Below are 12,420 nucleotides of genomic sequence, written 5' to 3' on the forward strand. Positions count from 1 at the left end.
ATAAAAACAATAAATAAAAATATAAAAACATAATAAAAACAATAAATAAAAATAATAATATAAATAAAAAACAACTGGCACCAGCCACTGCCCTGCTTTTTTTTTTTTTTTACATGTATTTATAATATATATATATATATACACACACACACACACACACAGTATCTGACAAAAGTAAGTACACCCCTCAGTCACATTTCTTGTATCTTTTCATGTGACAAGATGACACTTTGTATCTACAATGTTGTGTAGTGAGTGTACAGGGGGGGGGGGGGGGGGAGTATATAATTGGAATAACAAAGACTTTATTTGTCATATTTGTTTCTTATATTTACATTTGATGTTTTTGTGCTTTAGGCAAATTACTTTGCATATAAATTTCCAGAACTGGATCTCGTTAATTAGACGCGTGTTTGGGGTGTCGTTAGTCTCACTATTATTAACCCCACAATGAAGATTCTCTGCAAAGGTTTTCTATATCGCAGCTTTATCACATTATATCACATTGTATCGTATTGTATTATATTATAGTGTATCCTATTGTATTATATTATATTGTATTATATTGTATCCTATTGTATTATATTATATTGTATTATATTGTATCCTATTGTATTATATTATATCACATTGTATCCGATTGTATTATATTGTATCCGATTGTATTATATTATATCATATTGTAGCCTATTGTATTATATTATATCATATCCTATTGTATTATAGTGTATTATATTGTATCCTATTGTATTGCATATTATTGTATCATATCATATCCTATTGTATCACATTGTATTATATTTTATCCTATTGAGGGATTTAGAAAATAAACACAAAATCTTGGAGTTTACAGAATCAAAAATGAAAATCCGCTACAAACTCCTCCCATCTGATGTCTTCCCATTATATTCACCCCGCGTGACGCGTCGGCGCACTCCGAGACGCACCGTACTGCACATTTCTGGCGTTTATTCTCCTCATTCCCTACCATTCATTTGTTCATTTAAAGGGAAAGGTCCAATAAAAGGAAATAAAGAAGCACAAAGTCTATAAAACCTCCAGCAAAGGATTGAAAGTCACAAATAAAGAAAACAAAATGTACTTCAGAAAAGACAAAACAAGAATCGCTCGGCACTTTACCCGACATCTTCCTGCGAAGCGATATCAGCCGCAGAAGAATGACATTAATAAATGGAGTTTGATATCACAAAGTCAGCAATGGTGTGATGTCATCGGCCTTGTAATCTCCTCCCGCCACGCGGGGAATTCGAGGAACAGAAGTTTACTGAGAAGTGTTATCCGAACCTTCACATGTCCTGACATCTAATATCAGAGAAATAAAATAAAGAGGCGGAGATTGTACAACGCTGAGCCCGTGTCTTATCACACGCGGAGCTTCCATGGCGCCCGGCGCACTTCGCCATATTCCCCTCGTGAAATAAAGAGGCGGAGATTGTACAACGCTGAGCCCGTGTCTTATCACACGCGGAGCTTCCATGGCGCCCGGCGCACTTCGCCATATTCCTCTCGTGAAATAAGCCGACTCCTTCCTTTTCCGGGATGGAGTCTCACGCCCCGTACACGCGACCAAACTTCCCGTCAGAAAAAAGTTGGATGCTTTTTCCGACGGAATTCCGATCAAGCTCGTCTTGCATACACACGGTCACACAAAACCTTCGAGCGTTAAGAACGCGGTGCGTACAACACTACGACGAGGCGAGAAAAAGAAGTTCAATGCTTCCGAGCATGCGTCAAAATTGTCTCCGAGAATGCGTGTTTAACGTTTTTTGACGTTAGTCAAACGTTTTTTTTCCCGCTAGGAAATTTTTCCGTCGGGGGAAAATAGAGAACCTGCTCTCTATCTTTTTCCGGTAGATTTTCTGTTGGAAAAAGTCAGATGGAGCGCAACGCACGCGGCCGGGATTCCCGACCAAAAGCTCTCATAGGACTTTTTCCGACGGGAAAACCGATCGTGTGTACCGGGCACAAGGGGCATAAGGGTCCTGGTGGCAGAATTTGGAGAAATATTCCTTTCAAACCCCCGTTCTGCGATAAATAATCCGCGTCTATGAAGTCACAGGAACATAACTCAGCCTGACACAACGCACCGCTCCGCCGCAGCCGCGCACATCATGTAAAAAGACTCAATTTATATATTTCTTTTGGCAGAAAACCTAACCAGGGAAAGCCGGAGCTCCGGGACAATGAGGGGCCCAGTCATGTGTCACAAAAGAGCTGTGTGTGTGTACAGTATATATATATATATATATATATATACACACTATATTACCAAAAGTATTGGGACGCCTACCACTGGTGCGCAGTCATGTTGGAACAGGAAGGGACCGTCCCCAAACTCCTCTACACCTGTGCAAGACTGAAGGGGAGGAGCCGCTACACCTGTGCCAGACTGAAGGGGAGGAGCCGCTACACCTGTGCCAGACTGAAGGGGAGGAGCCGCTACACCTGTGCAAGACTGAAGGGGAGGAGCCGCTACACCTGTGCAAGACTGAAGGGGAGGAGCCGCTACACCTGTGCAAGACTGAAGGGGAGGAGCCGCTACACCTGTGCAAGACTGAAGGGGAGGAGCCGCTACACCTGTGCAAGACTGAAGGGGAGGAGCCGCTACACCTGTGCAAGACTGAAGGGGAGGAGCCGCTACACCTGTGCCAGACTGAAGGGGAGGAGCCGCTACACCTGTGCAAGACTGAAGGGGAGGAGCCGGAGGGAGGATTTAAAAACAACAACAATAACCTTCCTTTCTGTCGGATGATGAAATATTCAGGTTGAGGATTTGGGGAATGTCGCTGAAGTCGGGATTGTAGAGTTTGGGGGGTCGGGATTGTAGAGTTTGGGGGGGTCGGGATCGTAGAGCTCGGGGGTCAGGATTTTCGTAGAGCTCGGGGGTCGGGATCGTAGAGCTCGGGGGTCGGGATCGTAGAGCTCGGGGGTTGGGGTGGTAGAGCTAGGGGATCGGGATTCGGCAATGACGCAACGATCGCTCACAGATCACCGAATCCAGAATAAAATCTGCAGCCTGGATTGGAAACATTGAACTCACCCGGGAGAAGACAATTCCATACAAAGTAACAAAACTTTCTCCATAGAAGAAGATAAAGAACTCATAAATGATTCCAACATTCAGCACTAGTGTTGAGCAGAATACGCCATATTCATTTTCGCGATATATCACGAATATATAGCCGAATATTCGAGAAATATTCGCTAAATTCGAATATTCGTGATATTTTATCGAAATGAAATTTTTGCAAAATTTCGCTATTGCGAATGCGAAAATAATTGCGAAATTTCGACAACAGCGGAAGGAGCACTCTGATTGGCTCAGAATATTCGTGATATTTTGCACTCTGATTGGCTCAGAATATTTGTGATATTGTATCGAAATTTCGCAAAATGCGAATGCGATATTGATGGCGAAATTTCGGAAGGAGCACTCTGATTGGCTCAGAATATTCGTGATATTTTACAATACAAAATAATTGCGAATATTCGGCAAATGCAGAAGGAGCACTCTGATTGGCTCAGAATATTCTTGATATTTTACAATACAAAATAATTGCGAATATTCGGCAAATGCGGAAGGAGCACTCTGATTGGCTCAGAATATTCGTGATATTTTACAATACAAAATAAAAAGTGTTTTGCATTGGTGGTGATTCTTTACTCTATCCATCTGTCACAGCCGTTTGTCAATCAAACACCTTGAAGATTGAACACGTTCATGCTGCATGCTTTGGACTTTTTTTCACTTCACATATCAAAGACATTTTTATGAAAGATTATTTTTCTATTATTGGGACTATATTTCTTTATATATTTGTCTCACTGTGTATTTCACAAGTTATTTGCGCTTGCTTATTTTATAATTTGCCCACATGTCTTGTCACTAGACATATTTTTTATTCTTGTAGAGCGACTCCATTTTCTGTCTTGTATTAATTTATGTTGTATAACATTTTTGAGTTGCTGCTGTATTCTCCCCTTTTTTTAAGGTATGCGCAATTTTTTCCTTCTTACAAAAAAAAAATAATATCAAACATACAAATATTCATAACAGAAACATACACAAAGCCCCCCCTTTTGCATCAGAGACAATCAGAGTTCTCCTACCACAGTTATCGAAAATTCGCAATCATTTTCGCATTCGCATTAGCGAAATTTCGCAATTTTTTTTTTTTATATTCGGCAACATAAAAGGATCGCCTCAGCTTAGCTACTCGGCCCAGGGTCTCTAATCATACCAGCAATGCTTTTAGACGTCGATAGGATGTGATCTGTTTTAAAAATAAAATTGAAAAAATGTGAATATTCGGAATAGCAAATATTCACCGCGAAATTCGAAATATATCGCGAATACTCGAATATGCCATATTCGAGCCGAATATTCGCAATACGAATATTCGTGAGCAACACTATTCAGCACCGACTGCTCCTGACCTCCCACAGGGGGCGGGACCTCGCCTCATGAGCGATCAATGGGAAGATCGGAGGAAAGTTCCATCAGATTTAAAAAATGACTTCTAGGAAGAGATCTGAACTTTGTATTCTGGAGAATTTATAGAATGTTGAATGCAAAGCAATGACATCACCGGGTGAAAGGAATCCGCTGTGATGTCATCAGTGCGGAGACACAATGACACGCCCTCTTCTCCCAAACTCCACATCAATGCAGCATCGGGGCTATTTCTGGTGGGCATGGGGAGGGGGAGGGGCTGCTGAAGTGTTGGGAGATCTCCCAGCATGCACTGCACTACAGACGCTGGGAACTCCGCCAGTTACAATAGAAGTTCCGCTGACAGGTTTGTTGAGACGTCTTCAGCACAAGTGGATGTGAGATTTATACCGACGACCGAGAATAAAGTCACCCTACATGGGAACCAACCAGAACCCAGCGACCACTGCGACCCCATCACCGGTCCGGACCGCCATACAATTCTATGACACTTTATACATAGAACCCCCCCTCCCCCTCCCCCAACCCCAATCACATCACCGGGCCGGACCACCATACAATTCTATGACACTTTATACATAGAACCCCCCCCCTCCCTCCGCAACCTGACCCACCATTGGACATCATTAAAACACAATTCTATTACTATCTATAGAACATGGGGGGGGGGGGGGGGGATTGGACATGTGCTGTGCAAAGCATCGCAATACAAAGTAACATTGTTTATAAACAATGTTACTTTGTATCTCTCTATCTCCCGTCTGATCAATGTTTATAAACAATGTTACTTTGTATCTCTATCTTCCGTCTGATCAATGTTTATAAACAATGTTACTTTGTATCTCTATCTTCCGTCTGATCAATGTTTATAAACAATGTTACTTTGTATCTCTCTATCTCCTGTCTGATCAATGTTTATAAACAATGTTACTTTGTATCTCTATCTTCCGTCTGATCAATGTTTATAAACAATGTTACTTTGTATCTCTATCTTCCGTCTGATCAATGTTTATAAACAATGTTACTTTGTATCTCTATCTCCCGTCTGATCAATGTTTATAAACAATGTTACTTTGTATCTCTCTATCTCCCGTCTGATCAATGTTTATAAACAATGTTACTTTGTATCTCTCTATCTCCTGTCTGATCAATGTTTATAAACAATGTTACTTTGTATCTCTCTATCTCCCGTCTGATCAATGTTTATAAACAATGTTACTTTGTATCTCTCTATCTCCCGTCTGATCAATGTTTATAAACAATGTTACTTTGTATCTCTCTATCTCCCATCTGATCAATGTTTATAAACAATGTTACTTTGTATCTCTCTATCTCCCGTCTGATCAATGTTTATAAACAATGTTACTTTGTATCTCTCTATCTCCCATCTGATCAATGTTTATAAACAATGTTACTTTGTATCTCTCTATCTCCCATCTTGGCCTCTGTCTGATCTGTAGTTGCCATGGTGCAGCCCATGTGATCAGTTAGGACTCCGCCCAATTTGACAGTTTGATGGAACAACAAGCAAATGTGACAGTTGTATTCCTGGAATGCCGGGAATGTAACTGTTTTTTATAATCGTTACATTGATGGGTTGAGTTTCGGCTTTAACCCTTTGTGATCAGAATTCTTCCCCCGACTCCCTACAACTCGCATCTCCTCGCCGATGTATAAAGAACTTTCCTATTTTTTTACAAGAATCTGAATTTTTGTGTCATTTTATAAACGGGACAAATCACGAGATGCACAAAATAAAACAATATCAACAAAAGGAGACCCAAACCAGAAATCTTTGTATTATTTTGTTATGACCCCATAGAAGAGATGCAAGAATTGCCCCATGGGGGGTGGTACCGGATAGCGGGTCTGCGGCCCATAGAAGAGATGTAAGAATTGCCCCATAGGGGGGGTGGTACCAGATAGCGGGTCTGCAGCCCATAGAATTGCCCCATAGGGGGGGGTGGTACTGTTCTGCGGCCCATAGAAGAGATGTAGGAATTGCCCCATGGGGGGGTGGTACTGGTCTGCGGCCCATTCGGGGTTTCTCCATAGCCCGGCATTGTTCCACCTATAAATGGTTCGGGCCGGGGCCCTGTGGAAATGTGATCCCCCATGTGCCCCGGTCATGGGACGGCAGTGCGGGGACGGAGGTGCGTGATGTAAGATTATCAGCAGAACAATTCCTGAGCCAGACATTCCGCCGGCCCGCTGCCGCAGCCCGTGACGCCAATATTGTCCCACGGAGGGGTCGGGGTCGGGTGACGGAGGAGCCGGGATCGGGTGATGGGGGGGTCGGGTGATGGGGGGCCGGGATCGGGTGATGGGGGGGCCGGGATCGGGTGATGGGGGGGCCAGGGTCGGGTGACGGGGGGCCGGGATCGGGTGACGGGGGGCCGGGATCGGGTGACGGGGGGGCTCCGGTGTTCCACGCCATTCCCGTCACCAACAACACGGCTACAAAATAAAACACACGCACCTCCCGATTGGCCGGATCCCTGCCAGCCCCGGGCACAGCAACTGCAGAATCTCTTCACATAAATCTGCCATCAAGGAATATTTGCCACAGCTGACCCCGGCCTGAAAATGCCCCTCGCCTGGCTGCCATTTCCCCTGACCCCAAATACAGACTTTCCTCAGGATTCACTGGCCGCATGCTTATTGAAGATCGGCCTTCACTTCCATCCAATGCCGTCTCCCCTCCCGCACCTCTCCTGGCACAGCGCCCACACCAGCTGGTGGAATACAATGGAGATGTGACATGTTGCGCCCCCCGGGGGATGGGAACCTTCCTCTGTCCTGCATTCTGTTGGGACACGTAAAATGGGAGTCTCCGAGCCGCACCGAGTACATACAGCATTCCGAACACTGCAACGCAGCACATGCAGTGACATTACAACACCTGTCCTACATGACGAGGCAGGCCGGGGGATGGGGGGGGGCCGGGGGATGGGGGGGCCAGTCCAGGGGTATTGTCTGCATTGCTGAGATAAAAAAAATTGTTCCACAACTACAACGTTCCCCCCCCCCCCCCCCCCCCCGGTGTTCACCAAACTTCATTCTTATCTGATTTTCACCGCATACAAGTCAATGACAATGCCGAAGAAGGAGAAGAGGAGGTCAAGGGGAGGTCAGGAAGAGGTCAGGAAGTGATCAGAAGAAGGAGAAGAGGAGGTCAGGGGGAGGTCAGGAAGAGGACAGGAAGTGATCAGAAGAAGGAGAAGAGGAGGTCAAGGGGAGGTCAGGAAGAGGACAGGAAGTGATCAGAAGAAGGAGAAGAGGAGGTCAAGGGGAGGTCAGGAAGAGGACAGGAAGTGATCAGAAGAAGGAGAAGAGGAGGTCAGGGGGGGTCAGGAAGAGGACAGGAAGTGATCAGAAGAAGGAGAAGAGGAGGTCAGGGGGAGGTCAGGAAGAGGACAGGAAGTGATCAGAAGAAGGAGAAGAGGAGGTCAAGGGGAGGTCAGGAAGAGGACAGGAAGTGATCAGAAGAAGGAGAAGAGGAGGTCAAGGGGAGGTCAGGAAGAGGACAGGAAGTGATCAGAAGAAGGAGAAGAGGAGGTCAAGGGGAGGTCAGGAAGAGGACAGGAAGTGATCAGAAGAAGGAGAAGAGGAGGTCAAGGGGAGGTCAGGAAGAGGACAGGAAGTGATCAGAAGAAGGAGAAGAGGAGGTCAGGAAGAGGACAGGAAGTGATCAGAAGAAGGAGAAGAGGAGGTCAAGGGGAGGTCAGGAAGAGGACAGGAAGTGATCAGAAGAAGGAGAAGAGGAGGTCAAGGGGAGGTCAAGGGGAGGTCAGGAAGAGGTCAAGGGGAGGTCAGGAAGAGGTCAAGGGGAGGTCAGGAAGAGGACAGGAAGTGATCAGAAGAAGGAGAAGAGGAGGTCAAGGGGAGGTCAGGAAGAGGACAGGAAGTGATCAGAAGAAGGAGAAGAGGAGGTCAAGGGGAGGTCAGGAAGAGGACAGGAAGTGATCAGAAGAAGGAGAAGAGGAGGTCAGGAAGAGGACAGGAAGTGATCAGAAGAAGGAGAAGAGGAGGTCAAGGGAAGGTCAGGAAGAGGACAGGAAGTGATCAGAAGAAGGAGAAGAGGAGGTCAAGGGGAGGTCAAGGGGAGGTCAGGAAGAGGTCAAGGGGAGGTCAGGAAGAGGACAGGAAGTGATCAGAAGAAGGAGAAGAGGAGGTCAAGGGGAGGTCAGGAAGAGGACAGGAAGTGATCAGAAGAAGGAGAAGAGGAGGTCAAGGGGAGGTCAGGAAGAGGACAGGAAGTGATCAGAAGAAGGAGAAGAGGAGGTCAAGGGGAGGTCAGGAAGAGGACAGGAAGTGATCAGAAGGAGAAGAGGAGGTCAAGGGGAGGTCAGGAAGAGGACAGGAACCGATCAGAAGAAGGAGGTGACCGAGGGGAGGTCTGAAGGTGGTCTGGAGAAGGCCAGGAGGAGGTCAGGAAGTGTTGAGGAGGTCAGGAGGAGATGAGCAAGAGGTTAGGAGGAGGTCAAGGTGAAGTCAGGAAGTAATAAGAGGTCAGGAGGAGGTCAAGGGGAGGTCAGGAAGAGGACAGGAAGTGATCAGAAGAAGGAGAAGAGGAGGTCAAGGGGAAGTCAGGAAGAGATCAGGGGGGATCAGGGGGGAGATCGGGGGGATTGGGGGGAGAGCAGGGGGGGGGTCGGGGGGGATCGGGGGGATCGGGGGAGATCGGTGGGATCGGGTGAGATCGGGGGGATCAGGGGGGGGATCGAGGGGGATTGGGGGGATCGGGGGAGATCGGGGGGATCAGGGGGGGATCAAGGGGGATTGGGGGGATCGGGGGAGATCAGGGGAGATCGGGGGGGATCAGGGGAGATCGGGGGGATCGGGGGAGATCGGGGGGATCAGGGGGGGATCGAGGGGGATTGGGGGGATCGGGGGAGATCAGGGGAAATCGGGGAGATCGGGGGAGATGGGGGGGATCGGTGGAATTCCATGCGGTTCCTGGCCCTGTATGTCTCCGGATCACCAGAGCCGAGATATTCCCATCCAGAGCCCATCAGTCAGGGAGGAAGAATCATGGAATCCGGGATTACCCGTGTGAGAAGCCTCAGATGGAAGCTGCCCCCCCTCCTCCTCAACTGTCATCAATTCAAAACTCATCAACTGTCACTACATCACAACGTGCCAACTGTCATTATTTCAGGGCATGTTAACTATCACTATGGCAGGCACAGTGAACTGTCACTACATTAGAACATCAACTGTCATTAAAATTAGAATACGCCAACTACCACTTTTGTCAGAACATGTAACTGCCGTTAATTCAAAACATCAACTGTCAATGATTCAGAACATCTTCAACTATCACCATGTGAGGAGCGGATGACTCATTACATCACATGAACTGTCACTACACTAAAACACATCAACTGTTATTAATGCAGAACATGTCACCTGTTACAATATCCAACTGTCACTTTGTAAGAAGTCAACTGTCACTTTTTTAGAACATGTCAACTGTCACTACATCAGCAGCTGTCAATTTGTCTAAACATGTTGCCAAGTTCTGATTTTCTGACATTAACCCTAAACTGAACCAAACTACGACACGAGTGCCAGTCATGTCCCCATTGGACGCGGCCTTCCCCCCACGGGACACGGCGCTCCCCCCACAGGACACGGCGCTCCCCCCACAGGACACGGCGCTCCCCCCACAGGACACGGCGCTCCCCCCACAGGACACGGCGCTCCCCCCACAGGACACGGCGCTCCCCCCCACAGGACACGGCGCTCCCCCCCACATTCATGGAACACACAGAAGAACTTTCCTCCTCCCAAACTCACATCCAGGACTTCTCCAGATCCTCTGGAACTCCCTACCCCAATCTGTCCAACTTTCTCCTCCTCTGTCTACTTTCAACAATCCCTAAAATCTCATCTCTTCACAGAAGCCTGTCCCTCCTCCACCTAAATCTCATCTCTTCACAGAAGCCTATCCCTCCTCCACCTAAATCTCATCTCTTCACAGAAGCCTATCCCTCCTCCACCTAAATCTCATCTCTTCACAGAAGCCTATCCCTCCTCCACCTAAATCTCATCTCTTCACAGAAGCCTATCCCTCCTCCACCTAAATCTCATCTCTTCACAGAAGCCTGTCCCTCCTCCACCTAAATCTCATCTCTTCAGAGAAGCCTGTCCCTCCTCCACCTAAATCTCATCTCTTCACAGAAGCCTGTCCCTCCTCCACCTAAATCTCATCTCTTCACAGAAGCCTGTCCCTTCTCCACCTAAATCTCATCTCTTCAGAGAAGCCTATCCCTCCTCCACCTAAATCTCATCTCTTCACAGAAGCCTATCCCTCCTCCACCTAAATCTCATCTCTTCACAGAAGCCTGTCCCTCCTCCACCTAAATCTCATCTCTTCACAGAAGCCTGTCCCTCGTCCACCTAAATCTCATCTCTTCAGAGAAGCCTATCCCTCCTCCACCTAAATCTCATCTCTTCACAGAAGCCTATCCCTCCTCCACCTAAATCTCATGTCTTCACAGAAGCCTGTCCCTCCTCCACCTAAATCTCATCTCTTCACAGAAGCCTATCCCTCCTCCAACTAAATCTCATCTCTTCACAGAAGCCTGTCCCTCCTCCACCTAAAACTGATCTCTTCACAGAAGCCTATCCCTCCTCCACCTAAATCTCATGTCTTCACAGAAGCCTATCCCTCCACCTAAGTCTCACCTCTTCACAGAAGCCTATCCCTCCCCCACCTAAATCTCATCTCTTCACAGAAGCCTGTCCCTCCTCCACCTAAAACTGATCTCTTCACAGAAGCCTATCCCTCCACCTAAATCTCATCTCTTCAGAGAAGCCTGTCCCTCCTCCACCTAAATCTCATCTCTTCACAGAAGCCTATCCCTCCTCCACCTAAATCTCATCTCTTCACAGAAGCCTGTCCCTCCTCCACCTAAATATCATCTCTTCAGAGAAGCCTGTCCCTCCTCCACCTAAATCTCATCTCTTCACAGAAGCCTGTCCCTCCTCCACCTAAATCTCATCTCTTCACAGAAGCCTGTCCCTCCTCCACCTAAATCTCATCTCTTCACAGAAGCCTATCCCTCCTCCACCTAAATCTCATCTCTTCACAGAAGCCTGTCCATCCTCCACCTAAATCTCATCTCTTCACAGAAGCCTATCCCTCCTCCACCTAAATCTCATCTCTTCACAGAAGCCTATCCCTCCTCCACCTAAATCTCATCTCTTCACAGAAGCCTATCCCTCCTCCACCTAAATCTCATCTCTTCACAGAAGCCTATCCCTCTTCCACCTAAATCTCATCTCCTCAGAGAAGCCTATCCCTCCTCCACCTAAAACTGATCTCTTCACAGAAGCCTGTCCCTCCTCCACCTAAATCTCATCTCTTCACAGAAGCCTATCCCTCCTCCACCTAAATCTCATCTCTTCACAGAAGCCTATCCCTCCTCAACCTAAATCTCATCTCTTCACAGAAGCCTATCCCTCTCCACCTAAATCTCATCTCTTCGCAGAAGCCTATCCCTCCTCCACCTAAATCTCATCTCTTCACAGAAGCCTATCCCTCTCCACCTAAATCTCATCTCTTCACAGAAGCCTATCCCTCCTCAACCTAAATCTCATCTCTTCACAGAAGCCTATCCCTCCTCCACCTAAATCTCATCTCTTCACAGAAGCCTATCCCTCCTCCACCTAAATCTCATCTCTTCACAGAAGCCTATCCCTCCACCTAAAACTGATAGCTTCACAGAAGCCTATCCCTCCTCCACCTAAATCTCATCTCTTTACAGAAGCCTATCCCTCCTCCACCTAAATCTCATCTCTTCACAGAAGCCTATCCCTCCTCCACCTAAAACTGATCTCTTCACAGAAGCCTATCCCTCCTCCACCTAAATCTCATCTCTTCACAGAAGCCTATCCTCCTCCACCTAAATCTCATCTCTTCACAGAAGCCTGTCCCT

The 12,420-nt window shown here is 47.0% G+C and overlaps 1 protein-coding gene across 1 annotated transcript in view; it reads right to left on the reverse strand.

The window, feature by feature from the left end:
* Positions 1-12,420, reverse strand: part of SOX6 (SRY-box transcription factor 6) — a 326,771-nt gene that overhangs the window by 231,030 nt on the left and 83,321 nt on the right. The window lies entirely within an intron of this gene.

Source organism: Rana temporaria, chromosome 11 (genome assembly GCF_905171775.1).
Source record: "Rana temporaria chromosome 11, aRanTem1.1, whole genome shotgun sequence".
In the NCBI taxonomy this organism is placed as follows: domain Eukaryota; kingdom Metazoa; phylum Chordata; class Amphibia; order Anura; family Ranidae; genus Rana; species Rana temporaria.